Raw genomic sequence first — 12,500 nt, forward strand, 5'->3', positions numbered from 1 at the left:
TGTCCTGTTAGTATCATTTTTCCACGCACGGTCCTTTTTGGCGTATTCGTAGACCAGCTCTTTCGTGGAAGTCCACACATTTAGTTATGTTTTGCCAATAAGATCTCGAAAACGCATATGGGAATTATAAGCAAGTCTCGTTTTTTATCTCTCTCGGAAATCCTTGTTGTCCTTATAACTAATACCCTTAGTGATATCCCTATCTTAACTACTGCAATATGTGTATGGTCCTCAAATTATCCCTCTAATTTAAACATACAGCTTCTTCGTCCTGCAGAAACGTATCCGTTAGAATCATAGGTGGAAGTTGATTATTTTGCTCATACCTGGACCTTTTGTTTTACAGCCTAACATCCTCGACATCTTTAACATAAATGCTTTCCCTTCCTTGTGGCTTGTTTCTCATGTACTCTTATCATAATCACTGACTCCCTAATACTTTGACGATCTTTTCTCTACTCTCAACAAATTCAATAAGCTAGAATACGCGGACTGCTGCCAATTAACTGTTCACATTACTGCAGAACTATATTAATTTAAGCAAGTTTTACGATCCTACATCAAGGTCCCAAGGTTTGGAATTCCCTACCTCGTAATTTGACCTTGTCCAGCAATTATCCTAGCTTTAAGACCTCACTAAAAAAATTTCTTCTCGACCAGGACACTAAATTAAACTCGCCCACCGGCTATTATTTATTATTATTTTTTTGTTTTACGATCTCCTGTATCGATCGAGGTGCCCCCCCCCAGTGTTAATAGGCTTTTAGCTTCTATTGGGGTATCCTCGCTACACTTTCAAAAATTAGTATATATAGAATATATGTGTATATGTATGGTTGCATATATATGTAAATGGTTGTTTGTATGGTGTATATAGTAATGTATGTATATGTATATATATATTGTTACGGGTTGATTTTATCATTGTAAACGTGTTTTCCGTGGTGGCCCAATATCATAAAATAAAATCAAATCCAAATAAATTACCATTTTAAGATTTACCCTTATTTCATAAAATTGTTCCCGAGGGCTAAAATTGAGTCAAGTGAGCGTAAGTGGATTCACTTGTTTACTTGTTGTCAATGCACCATCCGTTAGCTTGTATTATGAACGAAAATCAACTAGATTGCAAGCCTCAAGTCAATTCCATCAAACTTCATAACTAACCGTATATAAAGACGTAGAACTGAAGCAATATTAAGTACGCACAAAATGACACTGAGTTGTGCTGTATCATGCGTTCCACTTTTTTTTTTTTTCCCGCACTGAGATCGATGCCTCATGTACAACTAATTCTTTGAAAATCTACAATTTCATATTTAAACATCATGTGAAGGGGGAGGGGTCAACTTTTATAGCGATAAATACGTACTCGCTGTTTTGTCCGGCCAAAAATGGGATTATGGTCCCTAGCAACAATAGGTTTTGACCGGACAATTGTTGGCCGGCAGCCACCCGGGAAGTTATTTGCAGCTAGCTGGGAACAACAAAAATTAAACAAAAAGTTTAGCACGTAATGGAGTCCGTCTGGATATTCAAATAGGCTTGAGGAGCATTTCGTAGACTAGGCAATCAAATTTGCACTGGTATTTTCTTAAGACCAGTTAAATTGGCATTCTTTCAAAAGATCTTTAACTACAGTGAGTTCACAGCAATGCGTTGTTTTAGGTGTCAGGGGTGTATACCCAACATAATCTGCATCGCACCAGATCACACGCACATTTAAAATAATAACCAGACACGTACCGATGCACAATCTTTGGGTTTTAAGATCTTGCCGCAATTTTTTTTGCTCATGAAAAACAGGTTGTACTTGTTAACACCAATCTTTAATATGACTAAGATCCACGATACTTGTGTTTATCATGAAAATTATTTGAAAATTGGAGCACAGAGGAACTTCGCCATTGAAGATAGGTTAAACCGCCTATAAAACTATATCATTTGTCGCTAATTTCTCTCTGGTTTAATTCGTTACCGTGTATCTCCAGATCCAAGTGAAAAAACCACAGGAATTCAAAGCGTGATACTTGCTGCATCTTGGCGATGAGAGGGATTCACAAAATGCCTCAGGCCGTTTTCTTGGTGTTCAATTTGACGATTATAAAGTTCCTCTGGAATTGAAATTCTCTGCAAAACATCTGGGCTTTTCTTGCTTGGCAGCCAAATCAGGGATCCACAATGTCGAAATTTCCTCAGCAATATTCCTTTTTGGAAAGACTTTAAAGTGACACATCCTGTCATTCCGGCGGGCCCCCTCCATGATATTGCCATTTGAAAGCATAACGAGAAACACCTTCGGCGAACGGCTCTGTCTGAAACTTTGCCCAGTACATATAGCCATCTGTGTGAGCATTTGAAGAAGAAAACGTTTCGTGTGAGCTAACACCTCCCATGACAATTGCAAGAAATTTTCAGGATGAATTAATACAAGTAGAAGAAGAAGACGGAGAAACAAACGATCTTTTCCGCGAAACGAAAGCCGCATACAGTAATGACTGTGGGCTTGTCACCAGTGCTCGCTAACGATTCGCTAATCATTCGCTAACAGTATAAGAGCCATTTTCCGAGAAAATCGAAAATCGCAAGACACTCGTGAAAAAATCGAATTTTTTTTCTTTTTGCCAAAACATCCCTTTTAGTACCCTAATTCAAGAAAAAATAGTTATGGGTTCAAGCAATTCTTTGTACGGGAGAAATTACAAAAAGTTTGAAAAATCGATTTTTTGCTGGTTTTTCGTACTCAAAACAACGGAATTCGACCGCAACTTTCGAGAAAACGTTGAACGCATAAGAAACAATCCCTAACATCAAAACTTCAGCCAAGTATTATTTCATACTTACTCTTTAATTTTCTGAAAGAAATTTGAAGAAAGAAGTTTTTTAACATTTACAATCGACAAGTTTAAAAAGGTCAAATTTGTATCTCTGGAAATGTTAATAAATAACGGCGAACTTTAACTGTTGTAAAAGCCAGCGGGTATATGCCGCTTCCTTGTAAACCCATATAGAATAAACCTTGGCTATTGAACTAAATTATACTGGAAAGTTTCAGCTTTGGAAATCCAATACAGTTCTCACACTAAAGTAAGCAATTTGAGTATCTGAGTAAATAAAACTTATGCAAATTAGACGGCCCGTTGAATGAATTCATATTTTTAACGCAAAGTTTTGTTGAACGAACAACTTACCATTGCTTGTTGTGAGAGAAGTTAAATCCATCTCTCAATCTGTTTGTGGCAACTCATCCATAACTGATTTTGACCAAAATGTGTCCAGCAACGCTTGAGCTATCTAAACACTTCCCACGCAGCACTTAATTACGCATCATCAGACGCTTCTGTAATAATGAAAACCGATTATGTTTTGGTCCGAAAATAACATACATTGATGAAAATTAACCACTGCTCAAACCAACCAGTTAACAAGGTGAGTATTACTCTTATTGAGCCAACAAATCAGATACTAGACGGGATAACAAGATCATATGACGCATAATTTAGCAAACGCGCAAAAAGATTGGTCACGCTAGCTTGTCACATACGACGGTACGTACTATACTTCGTACACATTGTAAACAGATTTACAGCTGTCCCAATGAAAAAATGAACAACCGTACGTCTGCACGGTGTTCGCACTTCTCCTCAGAGGCTGCTTCCAGAAGTGAATCATTCACCATTTGTTCTCGCCGGAATAAATAAGTCAAGAAAAAATCTATTTTGTTCATTGTTTTGCTTTCTTTGCTTATTTTTGAAGTTTGTTTATGTTTAAGGAGGCTCGAAATGGTTTTCAGCTGAGCGCGCGCGCGTACCCACACACGCAATTCGTAAGCTGCTCGCGTCAGCTCGTGATTCATATGGGTCACAAGAAATAAGCAAATACCGCTAATTTCGCTCTCCTTTCTTCTAATTCCAAAAGACATGAATATAAATAGACATCTCCTATTCATGAAAACTACGAAAATTCTACACAAACGGCTTAATGGTCATTTAAATCCGTTTGTGTTGACCTTCAGCTCAACTCGCGCGTGCACCGAATGAGCGGGTGACGCATGCGTAAATGCCGATCTTGTAACCCCCTCATTTTTTTCTGATTTTGCAACTTTACTCGTTTATATCTCTGCTTCCGGACGGTGGATTTTTTTCATTTTTTGTATGTTAGCTTAGATTAATTTAAAACGTTTGTCTTTCAAATTTAAAAAAATTCCGTGGGTGAAAAAAAAAATTAGAGGCACATATCAAAAAAATTTATTTTTCTCAGTAAAAAACTGACCTACAGATTTTGTTGAATTTTAAATATTTTAGAGAGTATTTCTAACATGATCTGGTAACAATAAATGGGAAAATTTCACCGTCCCGTTTCTTGAAAAAAGGCAACATAAGTTGATTTTAAGGCTCAAAGAAATGCCTAATATCGTTGCCATGGTAACATTATTTTTGAGGAAAATATAATGTGAGAAATCTAAGATGGGTACTTAATACCCTGGCCTGATTTCGCCTTAATATGATTACCCTAACTGTATCTAAGGACAGAATATGTTTATTTGATTGAAAAAAGGAGAAACTATTTCGAGCCTCCTTAAAAGAGCGTCCTTTTCGGAGAGTGAGATCATTTCTTGTTTGTCAGGCTGAGTCCTTGTTACAAATCAGTCAGTTACCTTTTAGCTCTTGACTATTTGCACGTTATAAATGTCTCTCCCCGCTCTAACAAATCAATGACACCTTATCTTATAAATGCGAAGAGGTATTCTAGCCTGCATAACAGGTGCTTTATGAGCCAAGCGAGGCGAACGCGGCATTTGCTCGAAGCGCGAAACGAGTGCGAAGCGCGAGACGAGGAATAAAGAAAGATAAAGCTTTATTTTTCCTCCCCTCGTCGCGTTTTCGCCTAGCCTACAATCATAGACAAAAGTAGTTGGGAAGGTTATGTAAATGAACCACACCAGAGCTGTATTTTAACCCGCTTCTGTTAAAGCTCAAAAGAAATAGTTTCACTTTCTCTTACATAGCCCCCCTCCCCCCTGTTCAATGTTGGAAGGCAACTCAACAATTTCCCACTGAAACCATTCAGTTTTACACAACATTGAAGGAGGGGGGAGGGGAGAGAAGCAATGAAGACTTCAAAAGTGCTAACCTTCCCAACAGTTTTGTCTAGGATTGTAGCTCATAAAGCAGGGGCACCCTGTGAAATATCTGTTCGGAGAAGCAAACATTGCCTAGGATTTTCTATAGCTTGCGGAAGGCTAAAAATTTCTGGATGACCGTTCCATTCATGTACACAATTTTGGAAGCTTATGTAATAAATTCCCTCCGATTTTCTGAAGTTTCATTTTTCCCATTTCACTCCCCAGGTTAGGTTATTTTTCGTAGAGAAAGGAAGCCTAAAATTTTCGGAATCGAAAATGCAATGCAGAAAGGAACCGAAAAACTATCACTTTCGGAAAACTTTGAATTGCTGCTAAAATGTTCGGGAAAATAACACTGAAGCCCTCGTAACTTCGAAAAGACTTAAGTTACCCTAGGATGACCGAACAGATATAAATTTCTTAGCGCCACTTAGAAAACATTTCTAGAGATCTAAAAGTACTCTGGATAGCCTAAAAAGTCCTTTCAAAGTAATTCGGGGGGAAACCGTCGTTGGGTGCCCCTGATAAAGCGCCTGTTATGCAGGTTGGATGACTAAAAGACCACACGAGTACATACGGGTAACATACGAGTAACATACGAGTAACATACGGAAGATACGGACACATACGAGTAACATACGACTAACATACGAGTAACATACGGATACATACGACTAACATACGGATACATACGAGTAAAAAAATACGAAAATATACGAGTAAAATTCATACCAGTAAATTTTTATGCAAAGTAACGACAACTTAAGTAAAATATTACTCATTACTTCCCCGACTAAGGGAAGTTTGCGTTACAAGAGCAAAGATATTTGATATTAAACTGGTGGCCTGGGGTCATGCCTGGTAATCTGATGTGCGCAAAAAATAGCCTGTCGAGTCAGTGGATGGTCTTCACGCGTTCGATGTTTTTTTTTTTTTTTAACAACAATACTTACATTTACATGGAGGAAAAATGAAAACAACGTACAAGAGATATAGGAAAAATACAATGTTGCAGCGTTTACAACTAATTAACCCTAAAAAGGTTTACAAAATTGACTCAGATTTGAAAAATTGCAAAATAAAACACGATACAACAAAAACCTAAGGGGTCTGACCTACCAACTAAAAGGTGCTTTGCATTTGCATTTGTTTCTGCATCACTTTTAACTGTTGGAACTTTTGGAATTATTTAATAACAGCAAATTTATTTGTCCGAGGGGCAAAGTTTAAGAGGGCTCCATTTGTTTTTGAAGGAGGACATATTGTTGTTATTAGAGGCAATCTCTTTTTCAATTTCCATGGAGTTCATAACGGTTTGTATATAAACCTGTAGCACAGGGTTGCAGTTATTTAACTTACACGTGTAAATATATCGTTTGACGATAAGGAAAAGGTGATGTAGTAATAAATCAGAGATATTATCAATTAGTCCAAGACAGATATGAGGAGAGAAGGCAATGGATTTGTTTAAGGTGGTGTTTTGAGTTATCATTGACAAATGTCTTTCCAGAGTTCTTGGGTGTAATTGCAATACAGAACAAGTGGGCAAGGGTTTCAGTAAATTCCCCGCAGAAAGAGCAGAAGTCTGTTTGTTTTAAGCCGATTTTAAAGAGGAAGTCGTTTGTTGCTATTCGTCTGTGGAGGAACATGAATTGGAACACTCGTAACTTTGTTTCTGTTGTACACAGAAAGGGGAGGTGGTATGTATTCTCCCAGTTCACGTTCGCATTTCCCATTATATTTTCCTTAGACAGCCAATTCCCTGGCTTTTAAGAGGGGTGGTGGCCTTTTTTTCGATAATGGATTTGTAAACGGTTTTACAGGCTTTTTCTGAGGCTACTAATGTTTGCCCAAAGGTGTTAGTTTTGGGTCCTCTGTTAGGTTGTTGAGAACACTTTTGCCTGAACAGTTTAACGGCTGATACTACCTTATAGAATTCTAGAAAGTTAGTCTTGATTTTATATTTAGCGGTAAATGCAGTATAGCTTAATATAGAATTTCCGTCCATATCAAGGATGTCTTTAACATCTTTCACACCTGCGGTGAGCCAAGATTTATAGATGTTCGATGTTTACCGTGCACTGAACAGATTGAAGAGCGTAATATTGATTTACAGATGACACATTTGAGAAAGGAACCGTGATGCCACCCCCTCAGGGGTTTGTAAATGAGGTGATAAAGGGTTGGATGCCACCCCCCTCAGATTTTGCAAATTTTGAAAAGGAGATTTACTCTGTTGCTGAAACTTTAAGCAGCTGTTCGTTTATTGCTTGCGGATTTTTTAATGTGTCAACTGTTCCCAAACTTCGACATTTAAACATAATTCTTCTAGTTTCTCAACACGAAATTACAAAATCAATACATTTTTATATGTACATGGTTACATTTAAGCTTTCTGGCTGGATTTCGCACTGATTTTTTGGCCATTTTTGCCCCCCCCCCCCCCCCCCCTCTCTCAAACTGAACCGGGAACGTGTTTGCTGACGTGCAAAAATGCTTGTAAGGCTTATAATTAGAGCTTAGTTTATGAGAAAAACACTCGTATTACTCGTATGTATTGGTATGTATCCGTATGTTAGTCGTATGTATCCGTGTGTTAGTCGTATGTATCTGTATGTTACTCGTATGTTAGTCGTATGTTACTCGTATGTTAGTCGTATGTATCCGTATGTATCCGTATGTTCCGTATGTTACTCGTATGTTACTCGTATGTTACCCGTATGTACTCGTGTGGTGTTTTAGTCATGATCGGCTGGAGGTATTTCTGCAAGTTCTCTGAGTTAACCAAAGATAACTTTGTTTATCTTCGCTAAACAACACTTCTAGAGGTCTCTTGGGAAAGCGTTACGCGAGAATGTGGAATTTAATAACACTCCACATCGCGTATTCAGCCCTGCGGAGTGGTTCTCTGTTTCTCGCGCTCGCGGCGTGAATTGGTCAAATTTAACTCAAAGATTATTATTAGCCTCAATAGGCTTTTCAACAATTTTGAAGAGGTCTCGAAGGTTTCAAGGATGCGATAAGCACACTCAAGTTTGAAGTTGTGTTGTGAACAAGCTCTAAATGAAACTGAGAATTTCTAGTTACCTGGCTAGGGTTTCCTGGTTTCGGAGGAAAAATCATAAAAAACAAACCCGAAACAAAACTATAGCAAGCTATAAAGTTGAATTTTATGCTTTTTTATTTTGCTGTAGGGATTGTTGCAAGGTGGTAAATTCGGAAATAACGAACTTATTAAGGAAACATTTGTGTTTGAAATATTTTGGGAAATATTATACAGTATGGGGCCCAGTTCTCGGCCACAAAAAACGTAAACTTGTATTTCCTACCTTGAAATAGCTGTAAGGACTTGAAATTTCAAGGACAACTAGCTTCAGCATTCAGTTTACACATGTAAAGCTATCGACTGCCCAACGCTGTTTTCTCCCGAGAAATAACGAAAATGGACGCGTCATTCGTGGGCCCAGTTATCGGCCAGCGAGCCCAGTTCTCGGCCACAAAAGAGTGAGCTCGATTCCTCAGAATATACAACGCTTTATCACCAATTTTTGTTGTTAAGTCACTAATAAGGCTTGTGTTTGATATTTCGACCACAAAGTATCCTTAACGAACTTTGTTTCATGTTAGGAAAGGAAGTTTTTTGCACCCCTAGTTTTTCTCTTCATTGCTCTATGGCATGCAAGCGAGGCTAAAAGAGTTGGGTATTTCAAAACGGCGTCCGGTAAGTCAGAACTCATAGTTTTAATTCATATCTACTGTCAGAACATGCCACCCCATTACAGCTTTACTTTTACAAATGATTTGACAAGAAAACTCCATACAAAACTATGAGCGCTTTTTAGTGTGGTCGACGGCTAGCAGGGTGGCCGAGAATAGGCAAATACGCAAAAGTACTAAGGAAATATTTAGTAGTGAATTTAGGTCAAAGAATAAATAGCCCAGGAAAAGTTTATATTTAACAGAAAGTTTTATCACTCTTCGTTCGTTATGCCAAGAATTGGCTCATTTGGGCCTCCTATACGTATAAAATAAAAACTTGAATTAGACCATGTAATTCGAGTAGCCGTAAACAAACACGTTTTCGTCGAAACCAAATTCACCTGCCTTCGTGTCACCTCAACTTGCTCACAGTATATAGTAACTGTAAACTCAAAACTCGGCAAGACGAAAGACAAGGAATCAAGCTACCTTTGGATGCAATTACTTTTTATTCAGATTCATTTGCGGCGCAAAAAAATAAACGTTGAACAAAAAGTGGCCGAGAACTAGGCCCCTTACTGTACCTTGACTCTGAATCAAAAACTGTGATGAATGTCTTTTACAATCAGTCAGCATATGCGTGTGTCTGGACCAATACAAATATATAGATCAAATAAAGCAAGAAGGTCTGTTCTGTGAAAAGTGTATGTATTTTTTACCAACAAAACAAAGACCGAAAACAGAAGCTATTGAGTATTTCGTGACAGTTTGCTAACGTGACCTTGGCATATGTAACCGATTTCTGGGTCAGTAGAAGTCATAAGACCTTGTGGTGGCTTGGAATTCATACTAAACGCAAAGTTTAGTGCAAAAGCACTACTTACTGTTGCTTGTAATATGTTTTTACAGTGAAAATGTTATTTCTAGCTTTCAGCTGTGTTGATGAGAGCCGTAAATAACTTTTTATATGGCGACTGAAAAACGTTTGTTCAGCCACATTGCCGCAGCGAAATCATTGAGATCGCAACTTACTGTCATCGCTTGATGAAACTCCGTTACCACAATGGTAAAATAGTTTTCTCCAGGGGGAAAAGCAGAATTAAAATGCATTCGAAACCGTTGACTTCGATTTTGAATTTGTTTAGTTAAGATTTCTTCAGCGGGCCGTCTCATTTGCATACATTTTATTAAATTAAATTCTCAAATTGCTTACTCCAGTGTCAGGGCTGTATTTCCAGAGCTAAAACTTTCCCGTAATTTACTTCAATAGCCAAGGCTTTATTCTATATGGGTTTTACTAGGAAGCAGCATATACCAGAGGGCTTTTACAACAGTTAAAGTTCGCTTTCATTTTCTAACATTTCATGAGACACAAATATGTCCTTTTTAAACTTGTCGATTGTAAATGTAAAAACTTATTTCTTCAAATTTTCTTTTAGGGCTTTAAAGATTAAGAACGAAATAATATTCGCCTGAAGTTTCGAAGTTAGGAATTGTTTCTTATGCGTTCACCGTTTTCTCGAACTTGAGGTCGGATTCTGTTGTTTTTAAGCCCGAAAAACCAGCAATAAATCGATTTTTCAAACTTTTTGTTATTTCTCCCGTACAATGAATCGCTTGAACCCAAAACTATTTTTTCTTGAATTAGGTCACTAAAAGGGATGTTTTGGCAAAAGAAAAAAAAAAATCGATTTTAATTACGAGTGTCTTGCGATTTTCGATTTTCTCGGAAAATGGCTCATAAAAATCATTTCTCGTTCCCAGAGCTGCGATCCTCTTGGCCAGCGCCTCGGATCGAGAGCTCTTGAGCTCTGGCAGGGTCCAATCCGTTCTCGTCACTGATTGGTAACACAATAAAATTGATAACCGGGAATGGCCGAAGGGATTCTGTTTTATGTTTGTAGTACTTGCAACGGAAATATTACTAGTAACAACCATCCTTTGGATTTATTTGGTGAAAAGGCAATTAGGGAAGGAATCGTACGGGATTGAGAAGAGTTTTCTGGTTGGAAAATTTCTGTCGATTATGCTTTATTACCATCGCGAACATGTAGAACTTGTTACGTTACTGTCACGACATTTCAGGAGTTTGTGAAGACGGTAGTTCATTCGAAAAGTGCAGCAGAGCCCGTCCTTCACCAGGTATGGGACGCGAGAAAAAAAAGGACCAAGGTCAGCTGGTTATATGTTACGTAGGATTTTTTATTAAGCCGACTCGATTCATATGTTTGCATCAACAACGCAAGGCCTTAACTCCGTATCGATTTTGAATATGGCCGTGGTGAGGAAGAAAAGATTAAGCCAATAGCTAACCAGGTTATCGCGTACTTTTTTAGTTACATTCTCTTATTGCAATAATGAATTTTGTAAGTATATTTTCTTTGTGCAATGTCGCATTAAAGTTGGAAGTTGATTCCTTCCATGTCTCCATGTCCAGTTTGCATTAGTTATAAGAAAATCATACAACTAAGCTTGATACAAAGGACTTCAGTTGAGAGCAACCCCTGATGAAAAGTGGGGATATAAGGGGGAGGGGGGGGGCTATCCCAAAAATGAATAAATCCCTGTCAAGTTTAAATCTCAAGAGATCTTGATAACCTGCATCTTCTGGATAGTTTCTGATCCGGAGGAGTGCTTTTGGGTTCTCAGTTTTCAAAGGATTATTATGGCCACAGTAAATTAGGTGCCTATTAGTTAACTTTCACATGGCTCTTTTGGGCTAGTATATAATTTATTAAACTGGTAAATCATAGGGTCAGAAGAGCTTAGCCAATAACCTATTCTTCGACAGGCATCAATACTTGGGCTCATGCATGAGGGACCCTGTTACATGCTAAATTGTCTCCATGTTACATTGATTGCATACAGTGTTATGTTCAGGCAGCTGAAGAGAAATCAACATAATTCAGACTGTCCCTGTTTGCACCAGAAAAATGAAGCCCCATGAGCATTTTGGACTACTTTGCCAGATGCACCCAACAGGCAAAGGTTTGGTTGAATCTGCTTCAATGGCCAGTGCTTAATAGAAAACTGTCTTCTGGAAGTGCTCCTCTTGAGATAAAGCAACCGATCAAAAAGTTATATTTTGTTGTGTTATTTAAGCCATAGAGGATGTTTTCCATGTTTACATAGCCTCATCTAAACACAAGGGGCAGTTGGGAGAATTCTCTACAGTAACTGTTATGCAAACTCGAGACAGTCGAGGGTTTGCATAACTTTCGAGCATTCTCCCAACGCCTCTTGTGTTTAGATGAAGCTATGTAAACACAGATAAAAGTCCTCTATTGCTTTTATAAAATATTTCTCAAAAATAATTGATTTGATAAAAGAAGGAAAATACTGGTTTTTTTACTTCTTGATTGAAACAGTTTCGTGATATACTCTTATTTCCTACCAGCCAATCAAAACGTGCATCTGACAACACATAACCAATCAAAATTTGTGTGATGTCACAGTCGTGTTTACATACTCTCATCTAAACACAACTATTGACCAATGACATTTACATGCAAAATACAGTGTACCTGTTATTGGCAGTAATAATAATATGATAACTTTTAGCACAACAAAGTTAGTCATTTATCTTATTACTTTCAATAATTTTGCTCAAACCGAAAAACTGAAGATGAAGACCATGAATGATAATTTATTCCCAATCAGTGTTAAAATTCACATT

General features: G+C 37.8%; 1 protein-coding gene across 1 annotated transcript in view; it reads right to left on the reverse strand.

Moving 5' to 3' along the window:
* The window catches only part of LOC137990674 (alpha-protein kinase vwkA-like), a 15,928-nt gene extending 13,871 nt beyond the window's left edge, over positions 1 to 2,057 (reverse strand). The window contains exon 1 of the mRNA XM_068835797.1: positions 1,979 to 2,057. The gene's annotated coding sequence lies outside the window, so the exon portion shown is untranslated. The remainder of the gene's footprint in view (positions 1 to 1,978) is intronic.
* Positions 2,058 to 12,500: the final 10,443 nt, after the last annotated feature.

The sequence above is a fragment of the Montipora foliosa genome, chromosome 2 (assembly GCF_036669935.1).
Source record: "Montipora foliosa isolate CH-2021 chromosome 2, ASM3666993v2, whole genome shotgun sequence".
NCBI lineage: Eukaryota > Metazoa > Cnidaria > Anthozoa > Scleractinia > Acroporidae > Montipora > Montipora foliosa.